Here is a 17,489-nt window from a genome sequence, read left to right on the forward strand (position 1 = left end):
TAGGGAATCCAAGTTTTACATGGTAATATACGGGGAAATCGTCTTCTCAAGGCCAGCAGAGTCGTGATTAGTCATTAATATGCAAGCATCGACAAGTAGTGCAGATTCCAATTCAAATCATAGCCATGGACGGTAAGTTGAGGGGACTATAGAGGATGAAATTAATCTGCATCATTGATACTTGTTCTCGTGCAGATTTAACATTTTATGTGAAACAGATTGTTTCGTTCTTTGAAGCTTGCGTCTATGGCGTGTAAAACGTTGCAATATTATATTAATCTTGTTATTCATATTCGAAAACTTGTAAGTTATATTCTAAAGCATATCATTCATATTCGAAAAATTGTTATTCATATTCGATAATTTTATGATTCATATTCAAAAACATGTTATTCTTATTCTAAAACGTGTTATTCATATTCAAAAACATGTCATTCTTATTCAATAAATTGTTATTCATATTCTAAACTTTTCATTCATATTCAAAACCATGTGATTCATATTCGATAATCTTATCATTCATATTCAAAAACATGTGATTTATATTCGATAATCTTGTCATTCATATTCGATAATCATATCATTCATATTCGATAATGATGTTGTTTATATTCGACAATCATGTCATTCATATTTGATAATCTTGCTATTCATATTCAAAAGCATGTAATTCATATTCGATAATTATGTCATTCTTATTCGATAATCTTTTTATTCTTATTCAATATAATTTGCCTCCTGGGTAATATGACGCAATTTGAGACGGTTGTAAACTGAATTTTCATTGGTTTGAAAAGTGAAAGTAAGTAATGGCGGGAGTTGCTGCATATCAGGCATCAGTACATGCACTGATGTAGTTTATCATGTAAGCATTGTTAGAAGTTTGCAGTTCTGTAATCAATCAATAGACATTCATTACCTATGAATGTGCTGCGTACACGTAGTCCAGATATGGTAACACCATAATCTACTTTCGTTTTCACATACATGTACCCAATGAGCAGATACTTTACAAACAGATAATATTACCCACAATGCAAATTATATTGAATAAGAATTTAAAAATTATCGAATAAGAATGACATGACTATCGAATAAGAATGACATAATTATCGAATATGAATTACATGCTTTTGAATATGAATAGCACAATTATCGAATATGAATGACATGATTGTCGAATATAAATAACATAATTATCGAATATAAATGACATTATTATCGAATATGAATGATAAGATTATCGAATATGAATCACATGTTTTTGAATATGAATGAAAAGTTTAGAATATAAATAACAATTTATTGAATACGAATGACATGTTTTTGAATAAGAATAACACGTTTTTGAATATGAATGATAAAATTATCGAATATGAATAACAACTTTTCGAATATGAATGATATGCTTTAGAATATAAATTACAAGTTTTCGAATATGAATAACGAGATTAGTATAATAGTGCAACGTTTTACACGCCATATAAAATAGCTTGTGAACACTTCTCCTATACGGCTTATCAGATAGACTTGAAACTTTGTACAATCCTTCGTTGTCATTTGTAGACGTGCATATTATAGGGACAGAGGGATCCAATTGTTTTCCTAAAGGTTATAGTGGATCTAAGAGGGGTGGAGGATCTTGAAATAGCTTTTAAATGCTTCTCCTCCAATATGGATTATCCGACAGACTTTGAATTTTGTACATTTTTTTCAATGCCATTTGTAGATGTGCATATTGTAGAGACAGGGGGATCCAATTGTTTTCCTTAAAGTTATAGTGGCTCTAAGAGGTGGATGGTGTAAAAGAGTTTGTGATTGCTTCTACTATGTGGCTTATCGGAGTTCATAATGTCTATGTTCCTGCTCATGCTTATTCCTCGATACCATGCGGTACATTAAGGGGAGGTTTCATTTGGAGCACTTCCAATTTGGGGAGCTGGGGAGACATTTGTTTTTCATAAAAACAATCTCTAGTTGGAAATGATATAAGTGATAAATGAACTCTTATGGTGGTTGTTGTTGTTGGCTGGAATAGCAAATGAATTTGTCAATATTCTACACAGCGAGTAAAATATGTTCCATGCAACAAAATGATGACTGGATCCGGCAAAGCACTTTAGTCTTTAACACGCATTACAGACAACCCGACCTAGGAACAGTACTTTAACAGTGTTTAATGCAGAAAATCCACGACGGAAGGGCTGCTATGAAGTGGGGTTTTCACAAGATTTAGAATAACATTGAAGAATGGTTATGCAATTGTAATATTCCCTTAGCGTATGCCACATGTCAATAGTATGTGGTGAAATTGGATGAAAATTAATCTGAGAGTAGATGAACACTATGATCGGAAAGGTTCAGCACATATGAAGTGTATACCGACAGTTTAGCTAATCCGATTTTATGATAAGTGTTTGTGTGTAGTCCTAAATTGTTCAATTCATTTCAACCACAGGCATTCAAAAGAAGGTTAGGGTTACTCTAGATCAAAATTAAGCTCCTCTACATGTTCAAGACCAGTTTCCAACCTCAATATACTGTACATGTATATGAAATATATTTTCGTATACATATCAAAATATTTGTCTTCACTCAGAGTAAAATATCTGTCAAACTTCAAATTTCCAGGGAATGAAACGATTTTTCTAAATTCGTTTATCAATAATTCATGCTAGAAATCTTTTGAAAATATCAGTGGATGTCATGCATATAAAAGCGCATTGAGCTCATTTTCAAATGACACCCCGCCCCCAATTTGAAACTTTTGCGTAATAAAGCGAAATTTTCACACAACAAAGTGGAACTTTCGTGTAATAACTGTCGAGTAATTAACGTGAAACTGTCTCGTAACAAGAGGCCCAGGGGTAACATCGCTCACCTGAGTCACATTGGCCCTGGCATCGTTCAGCTGTTGTGATTTTAAAAAGATTTTATCTTAATCAATCTTTATTCCCATGAAAAGTTTTGACCCCATATTGTGGTCCCAACCAAGCCCCAAAGGATCACAACATATAACTGAAAATGAATTTACATAACACAGAGATGCATCCACACCAATATGAATAATGCTCTTGCTGTTCTGGATAAGACCAAGGTCATAGATCATGGTATGATATGAGAGACCCTGCCTCGAGAAATCTATATACAAAATATGAAAGCTCTATCTTAAGTAGTTCAGGATACATTGAATGGGATTTTTATGAATAGTAAGGCAGACTTCCGGGTCACACGATCAAACACCGAAGTAGACCAAGGTATTCCCATCAAGAATCTATATTCAAAATGTAAAAGCTTTACCTTAAATAGTTCAGGAAATATTAATTAGGTCAGGTATTTTTAAAGAAAGTATATTAAGGTCACAAGATTAAATAGGATTGTATCAGGTCTTGTCATAAAGAACTTATAAAAAAGATATGAAAGTCCTGTCTTGAATAGTTCTGAAGAAAATAGGTCAAATCTTAAGGTCAAAAGTCATAGTATAAAATAAAAGATGTCATGAAAATTCTATATACAAAATATGAAAGATCTACCTTAAAGAGACATGGACATGATTTGAGCCTAAAATTTTCAGATTTTATTTTTCCATTTTTAATGTTTAGAATGGTTAACAAAGGTATTTCTAATTGTTAGCAAAAATTTGGATATCAGTTGTCAAGGTACATGAGAGACTCCTTGTTATGTAAACAAGGCTCGTGCCTTGTTTTTGTTTACATAGGTTAAATATACAAGTAAAAGTTCGTTTAAAGCAGATTTTATCAATTCACAAGTTAATTCTGAATACAATTAAATAGTTTCTAGTGTTTGACACATTTCATTTTCTTTTAAACATGCTATTTTCTGTTAATTATAAGCCATCTATATGTAAACAAAAACATGGCACAAGCCTTGTTTACAAAGAATTGCGAGTGTTGTATCTCGCTTGTAACTCAACAACTGATATTCAAATTTTGATTGACCATTAGAAATAATTTAGTAAAGCATTGCAAACAATAAAAATGGAAAAATAGAATTTGAAAATTTCAGCTCAAACCGTGTCTATGCCCCTTTAAATAGTTCAGGAAACATTGAATAAATCAGAGATTTAAAAAGGTTAATCTCACGAAATGATAAAAAACTGCTATAAAGAACCTATTTACAAAATATGAAAGCCATACCTTAAATAGTTCAGGATATTAAATAGGTCAGGAGTTTTCTTAAAGTAGGTCAAACTCCAAGGTCAAAAGATAAAACATCATTGCGTACAAGGTCTTGCCCTAGAGAATCTTAGTATGAACAAAATATGAATAGATCCATATATAATTGATAGGTTATCTTTTCTTAAAAGTAGGTCAAACTCCAAGTTCAAGGTCACACAGTTAAAGGTCATGATATGATATGAAAGGTCTTGTCATAAGAATATATATACAAGATATGAAAGGCCTACCGTAAATAGTTAAATAGGGCATATTAGTAGAAGTAGGTCAAACTTCCACGTCAAGGTCATAAGATCACACAGCATTACATCACACGAAACGTCTTTTTGTGCAGAATGTATATACAAAATATGAAATAGTTCAAGAGATATTTTAAAGGTTTTCCTACACATCAGCATATAACAATTTGATCCCCTATTGTGACCACACTCTACCCCCGGAGACCATGGATTCCACAAACTTGAATCTACTCTATGTCAGGAAGCTTTCACGTAAATTTGAACTTTTCTGGCCCGGTGGTTCTTGAGAAGAAGACTTTTAAAGATTATTCCTCTATATTCGTATGCAACCCCCCCCCCCCCTATTCCTATTGTGACCCCATCCTACCCCCGGGGGCCATGATTTTAATATACTAGAATGTACACTATGTTAGGAAATTTTTATGTAAATTTGAACTTTTTTGGCGTTGGTTCTTGAGGAGAAGATTTTTCCCTATATATCTGCATGTAAAACTTTGATGCCCTGTTGTGGTTCCACCCTACCCCTGGAGGGTATGGTTTTAACAAACTTGAATCTGCAATGTGTCACGAAGCTTTGATGTAAATTTGAACTTTTCTGGCCAAGTGATTCTTGACAAGAATGTTTTAAACGATTTTCCCTACATATCTGCATGTAATACTTTGATCCCTTATTGCCCCCCCCCCCCCTAAACCCCCGTGGGCCACGCTTTCAAAAAACTGCATTTGCACTATGTCAGAAAGCTGTCAAGTAAATTTGATCTTTTCTGTCACAGAGGTTTTTGAGATGAAGATTTTTAGAAAGTGTCATTACACATTTGCATGTAAAATTTTAATCCCGTATTGTGGCCCCACCCTACCCCCGGGTCTCATGATTTTGACAAACTTGAATCTGCACTATGTCAGGAAGCTTTCAGGTAAATTTCAGATTTTCTAGCGTAGTGGTCCTTGAGAACTCAGGTGACCTATTGCAATCGTTCTGCATCCGTCGTCGTGTGCCTTCCGTAATGAGTTAACAATTGAACATTTTTAACTTCTTCTTGATAACAACTATTCCAATTCTTTTCAAATTTGGTATGAAGCATCTTTGGGACAAGGGGGACGTACATTGTAAATTTAAGAACTCCTGCACTTCTTGGGCCTTAAAGGACACATCGCATGTTTTTAAACTTTTTAATTTTTTCAGCAAAATTAATTCATTTCATGCCTAAAACTACTTTACATGTATTTTAAATGAAACAGTTTGCGTAGTTTTCGAGTTTGAAAGCGATGAAATTCAAATCTTGCGATATGCATATTTTCTTCGATATTTTACGCGCCATTATCTGTGACGTCATATGCGACCTCAAGCGAGAAGATTTGAAAACAGTTGAAAGCCATTTCATAAACAGATTAGATTTAATTGACAAACAAACAATTATCACATTAACAGCTTGTAAATAACACTGTATTAGGGTGTTTTGTGCCGTTTAAGGGTGTACTTGCTGTCAGTAGAGAGGATTTGGACTGGTTTTTTCAATTTTCGAAGGAAGGTATGAGGGACAAGACGTGAATATATTTTGTCGGCACAACGACTTTGCCATAAAAAAAAAAACAGTAGAATTTGTCCCTGTACTTTTTCAAACAAGCATTTGGACAAAGACGTAGATAAACTGCGAGAAAATGGTTCTATCGAAGCTACGCACTGTTGCATATAGGCCTACGGCATATGCTTTCCGTTCTGCTCTCGAATTCAATACACACTCGCACCAACTGACCTTCACCTTGTAACAACATATAGGCAGAACTTTGATTGCAGTGTCTACCAACTGGTAGTTTTAAAAAAGAGAAATTTAAAGATAAAAGATAATTGAACTTTCAATTATAAATAATAAAATATAATATTTCCCGACTTTGAATTGAATTATAATGCTTTCATTTTTTTTAAGGAAAGCGTACGTGTTTACAACAACAGCACGCCGCTCTCCCACTTCCTAAAAGTAACAACGTGTTGATAACAAAAACTAATGATTAGGCCTAATAAAATTGCTTTAATAAAATAATTTAAAAGTAGTGTGATTTTCAAATTAAGTTTGATTATTATTATTATTATTATTATTATTTTTTCGAAATGCACCCGTGGCAGTAGGCCTAGTTGTCAATGATACATAATCGTATCATAATTTAGGCCTATCTAACTTCTCCAAAAATAAATTTAATAATAATTGCACTGTTTATTTTAGAAAAGCAACAACGCTAATTACAGTTGTTTACAGAAATGGCATTACCAAATTGTGTTTAGACAGTGATCCCATGTAAATATTATTTACTCGCAAATTTATGCAGATTTCATACTCGCTTTTCTCGCTACATTTGGGTCGCTATTTGTATGCACTGGTGGCTAAAAGATATAAGACTCGGGAAATTTGTCAACATCGAAATAAATGTTATCCATGGTAAATAAATTAGGCCCCTAAAACCCGAGTTTTTAAAAATATCTAACACTACTTTTACAACAAGTTGATCGACGAAGGTCGCATATGACGTCACTGTACCACGTGACTACCTATCTAATTAACTAGGCTTTTTGAAATCGGGGCTTAGATTTAAGTCCGTATTGTGGCTAATTATCGCAATACTTCAGCGAACGAACTATTACAATTAATTTCTATAAGCATAAGGAAGACAAAATGCATATAATTCTGTATACTTTGAAAACACGAGATGTGTCCTTTAAGGGTTGGGCAAAAACTACCAAAAATTTACCAATTTTCAAAAATCTTCTTTGCAACCGTACACGTATAAGAAAAACTAAATGTATGATGATGTAGAGCAGGAAGGCCTTTACCAAAACTAAATTCCATGATCCTCGGAATAGGGGTCCTGACCTCAGGGCGGAGTCAAACTTTGTATATAGTATTTATGTGTAAAACATTTAGATAACATATTCTTTGGTGCTATTGATACTAAATTGAAAATAAAGCATATTTAGAAATAATAGGTAGTCCTTTAACAAATCGTACATTTCATGATCCTAGGGGGTACGTGTTTGGTTTCAGAGTGGAGACAAAATTGTTATAGTGATAATATTGTCTTTATCATTTGAAGGACTTCTTTAAGGTTACTGACAAAGTATAAAAACTAAATGCATATTTAGAAAAAAAACAGAAAAGAATATACAAAACAATGATTAATTTTGAAACCCCAAGGTTTTCACTTTAGGGTGGGTCCAAATTAGTAATATTGTTGAATGATAATACATACATTATGTAAAGCCTTTCATCAGTATATGCACTTTTGAGGGCATTAAAGTTTTAAGAACACATATTGTTTTATATTGTTGCTGAATATTAGATTTAGCTTAGATATTCTAAGAACAGGAAATTATTTTAGATCTTAAACCCTTGGGACTAGTGATACTTTTAACTAGTACTCAGGTGACCGATAAGGCCTGTGGGTCTCTTGTTAAATGACCTCACCCTATTTTTGTGATTATCTCCCCTTTGAAGGGTATATGGCCCTTCAATTGAACAGACTTGAATCCTTCACACAAGGATGCTTGTTGCCAAGTTCAGTTGAAATTTGTACTGTACAAGTATCAGTGCGGACCAATCACATGGCACGTAACAAATTCATACTATGTGACCTCCTCTTTGGCTGCCAGTGGAAGAGAAGAAAGCTAGCTGTCCGATCAATGCACGCAAGATTGTGACAAATAAAAGAGATGAGATGGGTTTTGAGTTGAAGAGACTTGTAGTATGACATCTCCCTGACCTGCCGCTCGCCAAAATTCCTCGGGTAACGCTGCAATCATTTGGGAAATGTGCCCCGAAGCCGGGATCCCAAGTTTGTTTACAATGTTTGATTTCTTACCTTTTTATTATACCACAGGAGTCGTCAATTTTATCAATAAAGTAGAAATATAAAAAAAAAAGCAAAAAAAAAAAAAGCATAAACACTACCCATGAGCCTCGCGGGCGTAGTGTTTATGCTTATTTCTCATATATTTCTATTTTATTGATAAAATTGCCGACTCCTGTGATTATACCGATAGAAAACCAGTCTCTAAAGCGTACAAAAAGCGTGAAACGATTACATAAGTCGAAATTAGTATGGGATAGATAGGGAATCTACACATTTCTGAGAAATTATCGCCGCAAACAAAAACAAAATCAGAAGGAGGGGGCAGTAGTGTCCTTTCTTCAGGTGCCTGTAAATTGATTGATTTATTGTATCTTGTTTAACGTCCCTCTCGAGAATTTTTCACTCATATGGAGACGTCACCAATACTGGTGAAAGGCTTCAAAATTAGGCCTATACTCGACTCCTATAGATATTGAGCAGTGACAATTCTTTAGCGTGTCACACCTCCAGCTGTGACACGGGATATCCATTTTTAAGGTCATCGCCGAGGACCCGTGACATTCCCACCTGATGCCAATCGTTTGGCGATGGAACTGTCACTACCTGTTTTAACAATTTAGGTCTGTAGCGGCCGAGATTCGAACCCCAACCTTCCGCATGCGGGGCGAACGCTCTACCTCTAGACCACCGCGGCGGTTTCCTTTGAATTGAACACATCACTTATGCTTAATTTATTCACATGTTGCATTTCTTATGTTTTCATCATTGAATAAATGTTACCAAGTTGTTGTTTTTCTATGTTCGTAGCTTGGAAGTTGTTTTAAGTGGTTTATTTGGTTTTCTTTAAAAAAAAATTGGTCAAAAATTTTAGACAGTTGGGAAGTCCACTTCTCCAGCGACTGGCCTCCAACTGAGAGTTTTTCCAATTTATTGATTTTATTCAACATACTGGCATGCTACCAGCTATGTGATTAGATTTACTCTCCTCTGTAAATCCACTCCAAGTGACCAGCCCACGTGTAATTAATAACTCCAACTCGATAAACTGTAAACTAAGCTCGCTAATGAGGCAGCAAGTCGTTATATTATTGTCTTAGATCAAAACTTGAAATATGATGATGCGGAACACAGATAGAATGTAAATACTTCAAGAAATAAACACTGTATAAGGCAGTTCAACATATAACTCATGAGCATTCCCCGTCCCCGATGTTAAAAACCGCCTATGAAAAATCTATAAGTAAAATAAAAATTAAAAAAAATATAGACAACTGTGTCTGTACTCCAGTGTTAGTAACATTTAGGAAGAGAACAGGAGACTTTTTTTAAGATGTCAAAATAATTGACAATAGTAATGAGACACATTTTCACGTATTTTATAAATGTTGTTTTATGAAAGCAGTGTGTCGTGCTTTGAATATCAACACCTTATTGATAATTTTTGTTTACAGTTCTATCTTAAAAAACCGATTGATCCCAATGGAAAGAAATATATAACAAAATTTCGGACGTCTTCACACTCTTTGAACATTGAGAAGGGTAGGCATAAAAATATTTCAAGAAAAAATAGGATTTGTACATTTTGTAACCTAAATGAGTTAGAAGACGAATTTCATTTTATTTTAAAATGTCCTTTTTATAACGGTTTAAGAATTAAATATATCAAAACATCTTATTACAAGAAACCCAGTGTCTTCAAATTAGTAAAGCTTCTTAGTGTAAATAATACAAAAGAACTCAATAATTTAGGAAAGTTCCTATAACAGACTGCAAAGTTTCGATCTTCATGTAACTTATGAATTCTGTACTTGCTTCGGCATATTATTCACGTGTATTGTTATATGCATGTTGAAATGCATTGATTTTATATCCTCAAAATTGTATCTGTATGTCTACTCACCCTCTACTGTATTATTTGTATATATTTGTAAATATTTTGTATTTATAACCGATGAGCTGTATAGCTTAAGGAAAAATAAAGAATAGAATGTGAGTGACTGGCTTGGAATAACCATGCCTAACAAATACCAACTCTTTTATTCGCCATCCCATGACCACACCTTGAATTGCGTACCTGAATCGAACACGTCCTTATCATATCATGTTTTCTCGCTATTCTCGAAAACGCGGGAAAATTCTTGTTTTCAATAGCATCAAAGGTGCATTCTACAGTATTACATCTACGCTGTTGCAATGATATCCCTAATTTAACTCCTTGAATGGCAAGAAAAAAACCACCCAAAAACCAAAAAACAACATTTTATTCATAGGATTTTGGAGTGTCACAAGGATATCCTACGTGTTTTTTTATTTATTTTTTATTTTTTTTTTTTTTTTGCTTGTCAAGTCAAAATGTGTTTAAGGTGGATTTCTTTGGTGCCCCTCATTATTTTTAGCCCAGCTACGCCACTGCCTATTGTGTTAAATTATCAAAACACCCAAAATAAAACGCCGTACTGTCATATCACAGTAAATGCAGTACACCTGCTATCACCGTGTAGAAACGCACTAGAGTAAAGTGTATCACTTTCTACTCTCTCTCTCTCTCTCTCTCTCTCTCTCTCTCTCAGTCTCTGTGTATGTGTGTGAAGAATGTAGAGGAAGCAAATTTACAAAAAGATGTGATTAATTAAGATTAATTCCAGGTTTAGCACCCTATAAAAATGGCTGATGGGGGGGGGGGCGCAATTTGTCTCCCCCCTTTCGAAATTCCTTGGATATCCGTATGAATACACAATTCCCGCCGCTGATCAGAATTAGAGGATTTCCAAGACATAGTAACCGCCGGCATGTCCATCCAGGTCTGCAGAGGTTGGGCTTATTAGAAAAATTACGAGTCACTCTTTTGTTAAAACAAGGAAATTCTTATTTTTGAAACAAAATTACAATTCCTAATATGTTTTAATCTGGTTACGTTTCATATGAATGATATGGTCAAAATTTGCCTTTACACCGGCGTTAAGCGTTGCAGTTCATACCCTCGTGTGTATATTCAAAAGCGAAATTTATTCTTTAAGCATATGTATAAGTACACGCATTGAGCGGATATCTATCTTTGCTCCTCACCATTAACATATATTTACTTATAATATGACAATGTTGGACTGCCTCCCTTAGGCGTTACCAGAGAAATAATCCTTAATAAAATTTACAAGGGGGTCATTATTCTACGGGGGTCATTTTTCTAAACGTGAAATGGACTGATTTTTTGAAAAGGACATTTTTTCAATGGGCAAAAGGGGTCATTATTCTACGTCAAAAAATGACCCCCGGTCATTATTCTATGGGAGTCAAAATTTGCCTATACACCGGCTGGGGTAATCAGGTCCCAGCCAGGAGTCACTTGGCTCTCCGCCCCTTTTCCTGATGTCTCTGCTGCAACACGCTGGTTACAATCACAATGATATCTATGAAAGGTGAAGATAACAAACAGCGATCAATCGCATAACTCCTTTAAGCAATACATAAAAGAGAATTGGACAAACACGGACCCCTGGACATACCAAAGGTGGGATCAGGTGCCCAGGAGGAGGAAACATCCCCTGTTGACCGATCACACCCACCCCTAAATCTTGAACATTATGTAAAGAATGGTTCCAAGGTTATCATAGCCAGGGGCAGCACTGGGGATAAGCTCCCAGCGCTTAAAGAAATCTCCTTATGGCGTGCGCCTCGAATAGCCTCCGACAACCAAGTCCAACTCCTAGCCTGTCCTTGTGGCATAGTTTCTAAGCCTGGCGGAATTGTTTCTACTAATAGGAGAAGAGGCGAGGGCGGATCTTGGCGCCGTAAAACCAGGTGCTTCGGGTTGGTGGTGGCCCATATTGGGCACGGAAAACCTTGATTTCAAACCTCCGCTGTCTTGCGACATACCCGGTCACGGGCAAGACTTCGGGAGTCAACCCTAAGGAAAATCCAGGAGTCGGAGTCCCTAAGGCAGTTTGCGGTTGCTTGCAACTTCACTCTGGCAACTTCTGCGACGTCTTCAGTGCCAAACTGTATCGGCTCTTGCCCCTCCCTGGGACTACACTGTTGACGTGGAGAGGGGGATCTGCTGTGCGGGCAACAGCTTGTGCCCCCATAAAACCCTACCCAGACTTTTGCGCCCTGGAGAGGAATTTCCAGGTGCAGACGTCCTGGTCTCCCGAGACCGACGGGCGCCATCAGGCTGTAAAGAAATGGCCCAACAATTTGTATGAAACACGTCAGACAGCCTTTGACCCAGCAATAGCTTGTACTTGCAAACTAGATCATTATAACGACCATAAAATTTGCGAAATGCTGACTTTAAACAAGGCTGTTGACTACCCCCACCGCCTTAACATCAATATATTTGTCAGTAGTCTACCTCGAATTGAATTAAAAATTCATCATACGCAAAAGACTGGCTCGTGTATCGAATCAGTTGAGAAACATAAACACCATATGCAGGTGATGCTTTCTTTTTTTACTTGTTTGTTTTATTGGGTGATGAAGGTAGCTAGCATTGCAGAAAAATCGTGACACGTTTACTCGTGTTCTGTAATTTTTTCTGCAATGATTGCTACCTTTATCACCCGATAAAACAACAAAGAAAGACAGTCTATTGTTTATATTCATATTTTGTGTGTGTATTTTTTAAGAATATAAAGTAGATTTAAGTACTAAAATATCATATCGTTGATCATTTCGTTACTCTAAATGGAGAAGCCAATGCACCCTTTAACTTTGACGACGCTCCATATTGAGTAATGATTATGCGGACAGGTAGTGCTAAAAACCGGATTGAACTAGTTTGCAACAAACATGCATTCATTGTCTATGTTGAAAGCAATGCCAATTTCAAACGATATATAATAGAAAAGATTCAGATGGAATATTGGTACAAATATAAGGGAAACTGACTGACGGGTAAACTAGTGTCATGTCCTTTGTCATTAAGCTGTGCTGTTAGTTTGCTGTTGACATCTATATTCAATAAAACATCCGATTCTGATGTCTTTTATTTCGAGTTCACTGGAATATATCGAATAGACATTTGAATAAGAATGGGCATTGTTAATGGATAAAACATCGTCGACATATCTAAATGTCGAGTTGAGGGCACAGCCTTCACAGGAGAAATCACAGAAGAGATTTTTTTCTTTTCATATAGAAGATTTTTTAAAAAATAAACTTTGCCTCATAAGAATACACCCCCCCCCCCATAAGAACAACAGGTCAGCTAAGATGCAACACAGTTTGTGCCCATGGGAATTCCAGCAGACTGTTGGAAGACCTGATCACCAAAGGCTACGTAAATATTGTCAATAAGGAACTCCAGCATCTTTTAAATATCAACTTTAGAGTACTTGTGCGTAGAATCAGAGTGGTGTTTAACAAAGTTATTTTTTCGGGGGGGGGGGGGGTGTGTGACTTGGATGACTGATTACAAGATGTGAATATTTTCCGAGTTCCATATTTATTGAAGAAACAGCTCTATGATGTCAAAATGTCTTTCTTTGAAATTTATTGTACGGAAATGCCGTGTGAAGTACATGTATTAAAAAGTCATTCATTTTGGTTCAGTTGATTTGGGAAAACTTTTAAAGTTCTGCAAAATTTACTAAAAATTCTTTGGAATTTTTGAAAATCCACGTTGTCATTTGATTTACAGCAGTTAATATTTTCATGAGGAGTAAAGATAGGGGCTTAGTGGAACTCTTCCTAGATCCTGCAATGTATCTCTTTTTGTATGAGGGGTTTTGGGTATATAGCAATTCATTTTCCACAATGCAGAGCGAGTTATTTCCCTCTGGATACAGGGGGCGCATGGTACGTTGTGGTCATCATTGATAAAAACAAAACCATAAAATAATAATTTTAAAAAAAGCCGGACCGAGCGAAGTTCAGATTACCGCTAGGCCGCCCTGCATCATTTAGAACTGCTTTTAGTTCACCTGAGCTGAAACTCAAGTAAGCTTTTCTAATCACTCGTTGTCCGTCGTCCGTCTCTCTGTCCATCTGCCAGTAAACTTTTCACATTTACGACTTCTTCTCCAGAACGAATGAGTGAATTTTAACCAAACTTAGCAAAAAATATTTTTGGGTGAAGGGGAGTAAATTTTGTTCAAATGAAGGGGAGATAATCGCAACAATGCAAAAATAGGGTGAGGTCATTTAAAATCTTTTTCTCAAGAACCACTAGACCAGGAAAGTTGAAAGAAGGTGTTGCACGTCTCATGTTAATTTCCCTAAAGTTATTGCATGAAAGATCGAAAAATTTAAGCTATTCAAATATATGATAAAACCAATTGGAACGTATGTTTTCATCCAGTATTTTTTGAAAATAAGTTTAAAAGACGTGTATTGACAAAATTAGCCAAAATGTTTAGAGTTTAACTCAAGCAATAGGCGATTTATATGATTTTTAGCGTTAAAATGGAGGGTATCCCCGAATTTCAGAAAAACTGCCTCCGTGAAACAAAATGAATTTAGCATGAACATGTTCTTCGAGTTTTCCTCTAAAAAACTGTCGCTTTGAAATTTTCTTTCACGAGGGTATTTTTTTTTTTTTTTTTTTGTAAATCTAAAAAAATCGAAACGACTTCACTGGTATTATTTTCAACTTTACCTGTACGTCAATTTCCGTTAGTTATGTATGGTCTACTACGTGGTTGAGTGGATAAGGTCGTCGACTTTTTTATGTAAAGATGCTTTCTATTTTTAAAACGACCGGGTTCGACTCCCTCACGAACACATTTTTTTTTCACATTACGTATTCCATTCAGATTTTTTTTTTCTTAATTGAAACACGCTTCTAGTTTTTATAAATGTTTCATGTCAACCCTCTGTTTATTACCATGTGCCGAGTTTGAAATAAGCTTCCAACCTAGACACTCTTTAGTTTGTGAATAGGACTCTCAACAAACACGCCGAAAACAGCATGCAATACCTGTGTTTTAATAGTCAAGGCTGATAACGAGAACTTGTATGTTTTTCTGAATGAAAGCTGTTGACAAAGGCATGGTGCCTTTTACGAAAAACCGTTGTGAACTTTGCAAGGTTTGGAAGAAAAACTTCAAGGCCAGACAAGGTAAATAACCGTTAAACAGTTCGAGTTTATATGTATTCCAGTAGCAAATTCCTATGTTGAATCAATTTTTACAGGTGCACGTACTTCGAAAAATGTTGAACTTTATTAATGTGTATTAAACTTCTCATATTTTGTTTTGTGGCCAGAGTCATGTACAGTTGCCAATTGTTGGTTGTAAAAAATAATACATATGAGTATAAAAGCTTTTGGACTGTAGTAATACAGAATATTAAATATTTGATACACTCGTAACATGTAACAGTATACATTGTATCTGATACTCAGAAAAAAAAGATGATTTAATTTTTACGATTTCAAAAATTATCTTTAGACTACATGTATAATGTATTGACACATAAAATGCATTAGGTTTGTCCCTAGTACTGGGGAATCCTACAGGTGTATAAATGGCAAATGCGCAATGAGTATAAATATGAATGAAGGCCAGTTTTACGTCACGAATGCTGGCACGGAGCTTCGATTAGGGAAAATTCCCGCTTCGGTGCAACACCCTCTTTACATGAAAGCTTCTTGACATAGTGCAGATTCATGTTTCTTAAAACCATAGCCCCCGGGGGTAAGGTGGTGCCAAAATACGGGATCAAAGTTTTACACGCGAGTATATAGAGGAAATATTTTTAAAAAACTCTTCTTCAGAACCAAAGGGCCAGAAATTTTTAATTTACATGAAAGCGTCCTGACATAGTGCAGATTCAAGTTTGTTCAAATCAAGATCCCGGGGGTAGGGTGGGGCGACAATACCACAATAGGAGAAAGAAGTTTTAGATCCGAGTATATAGGGAAAATCTTCTCAAAAACCCACTGGGCCAGAAAAGTTCATATCTGCATGAAAGCTTTCTGACATGGAGTATATCTAAATTTATGCAATTCATGGTTCCCAGGGGTAGGTTGGGGCCAAAATAGGTATCAAAGTGTTATGTGCTGATATATAATCTTCCAAAATATCTCTAGAACTATTTAAGCTAGGGCTTTCATATTTTGAATATACGTTCTCTACGGCAAGACCTTTTCGAGTGATACAATAGTGTGTGATATTGTGACTTTGACCTGGAAGTTTAACCTTCTTTTAATAAAGATTTGATCTGTACAATATGTCCTGTACTACTTAAGGTATATTTTTCATATCTTGTTCATATATTTCTTATCGCAAGATCTTTCATTTTATATCATGGTCTTTGACCTTGTGACCTTGAACTTGGAATTTGACTTACTTTTAAGAAAATATACCCTATTGGATATATACGGAACTATTTTAGGTGGGGCTTTCATATTCTGTGTACAGATTTTTTATTGCAAGACCTTGTACACAATTCTATTTGATCTTTTGACCTTTGAGTTTGACCCACTTTTTAAAAAACCCTGACCTATGCAACTTTTCCTGAACTATTTAAGGTAGGACTTTCATATTCTGCATATAGATTTCTTAAGGCAGAGTTTTCATATCATATCATACCTTGGTCTTATCCAGAATAGCAAGATCGAATGTTAGTCATATTTTGTATATAGTTTCTTTATGACAAGACACTATTTTTTTAAGTTTGACCTTGTGATCTTGACCTAAGAATTGAACCTACTTTTTAAATCTCTGAATAATGCAACATGTCCTGGACTATGCAAGGTAGATCTTTCATATTTTGTATATAGATTTCTTATGGAAAATCCTTTATTTCATACTATGACCTTTGACGTTGTGACCTTGACATTTGACCTTTTAAATATCTTCATAATTATTATGGTTGGGGCTTTCATATTTTGTACATAGATTTTTAATGACAAGACCTTGTGATATAATTGTATTGGATCTCGTGACCTTGATCTACTTTCTTTAAAAATCTCACCTAATCAATATCTCCTGAATTATTCAAGGTAAAGCTTTTATCCTATATTATATTTTGGATATGGATTCTTTATGGAAATACCTTGATATACTTCGGTGTTTGACCCTGTGACCTTGACCTTTGAACCTTGACATAATCTTGCCTATTCAATATCTTCTGAACTATTTAAAATTGAGCATTCATATTATGGCAGGGTTTTCATACCATGATCTTATCCAGAACAGCAAGATAATGTAAGTCATATTGGTGTTGAGGCATCTCTGTATTAATGTGAATTCATTTTCAGTTATGCTGTGATCCT

Source organism: Ostrea edulis, chromosome 4 (assembly GCF_947568905.1).
Source record: "Ostrea edulis chromosome 4, xbOstEdul1.1, whole genome shotgun sequence".
Taxonomy (NCBI): domain Eukaryota; kingdom Metazoa; phylum Mollusca; class Bivalvia; order Ostreida; family Ostreidae; genus Ostrea; species Ostrea edulis.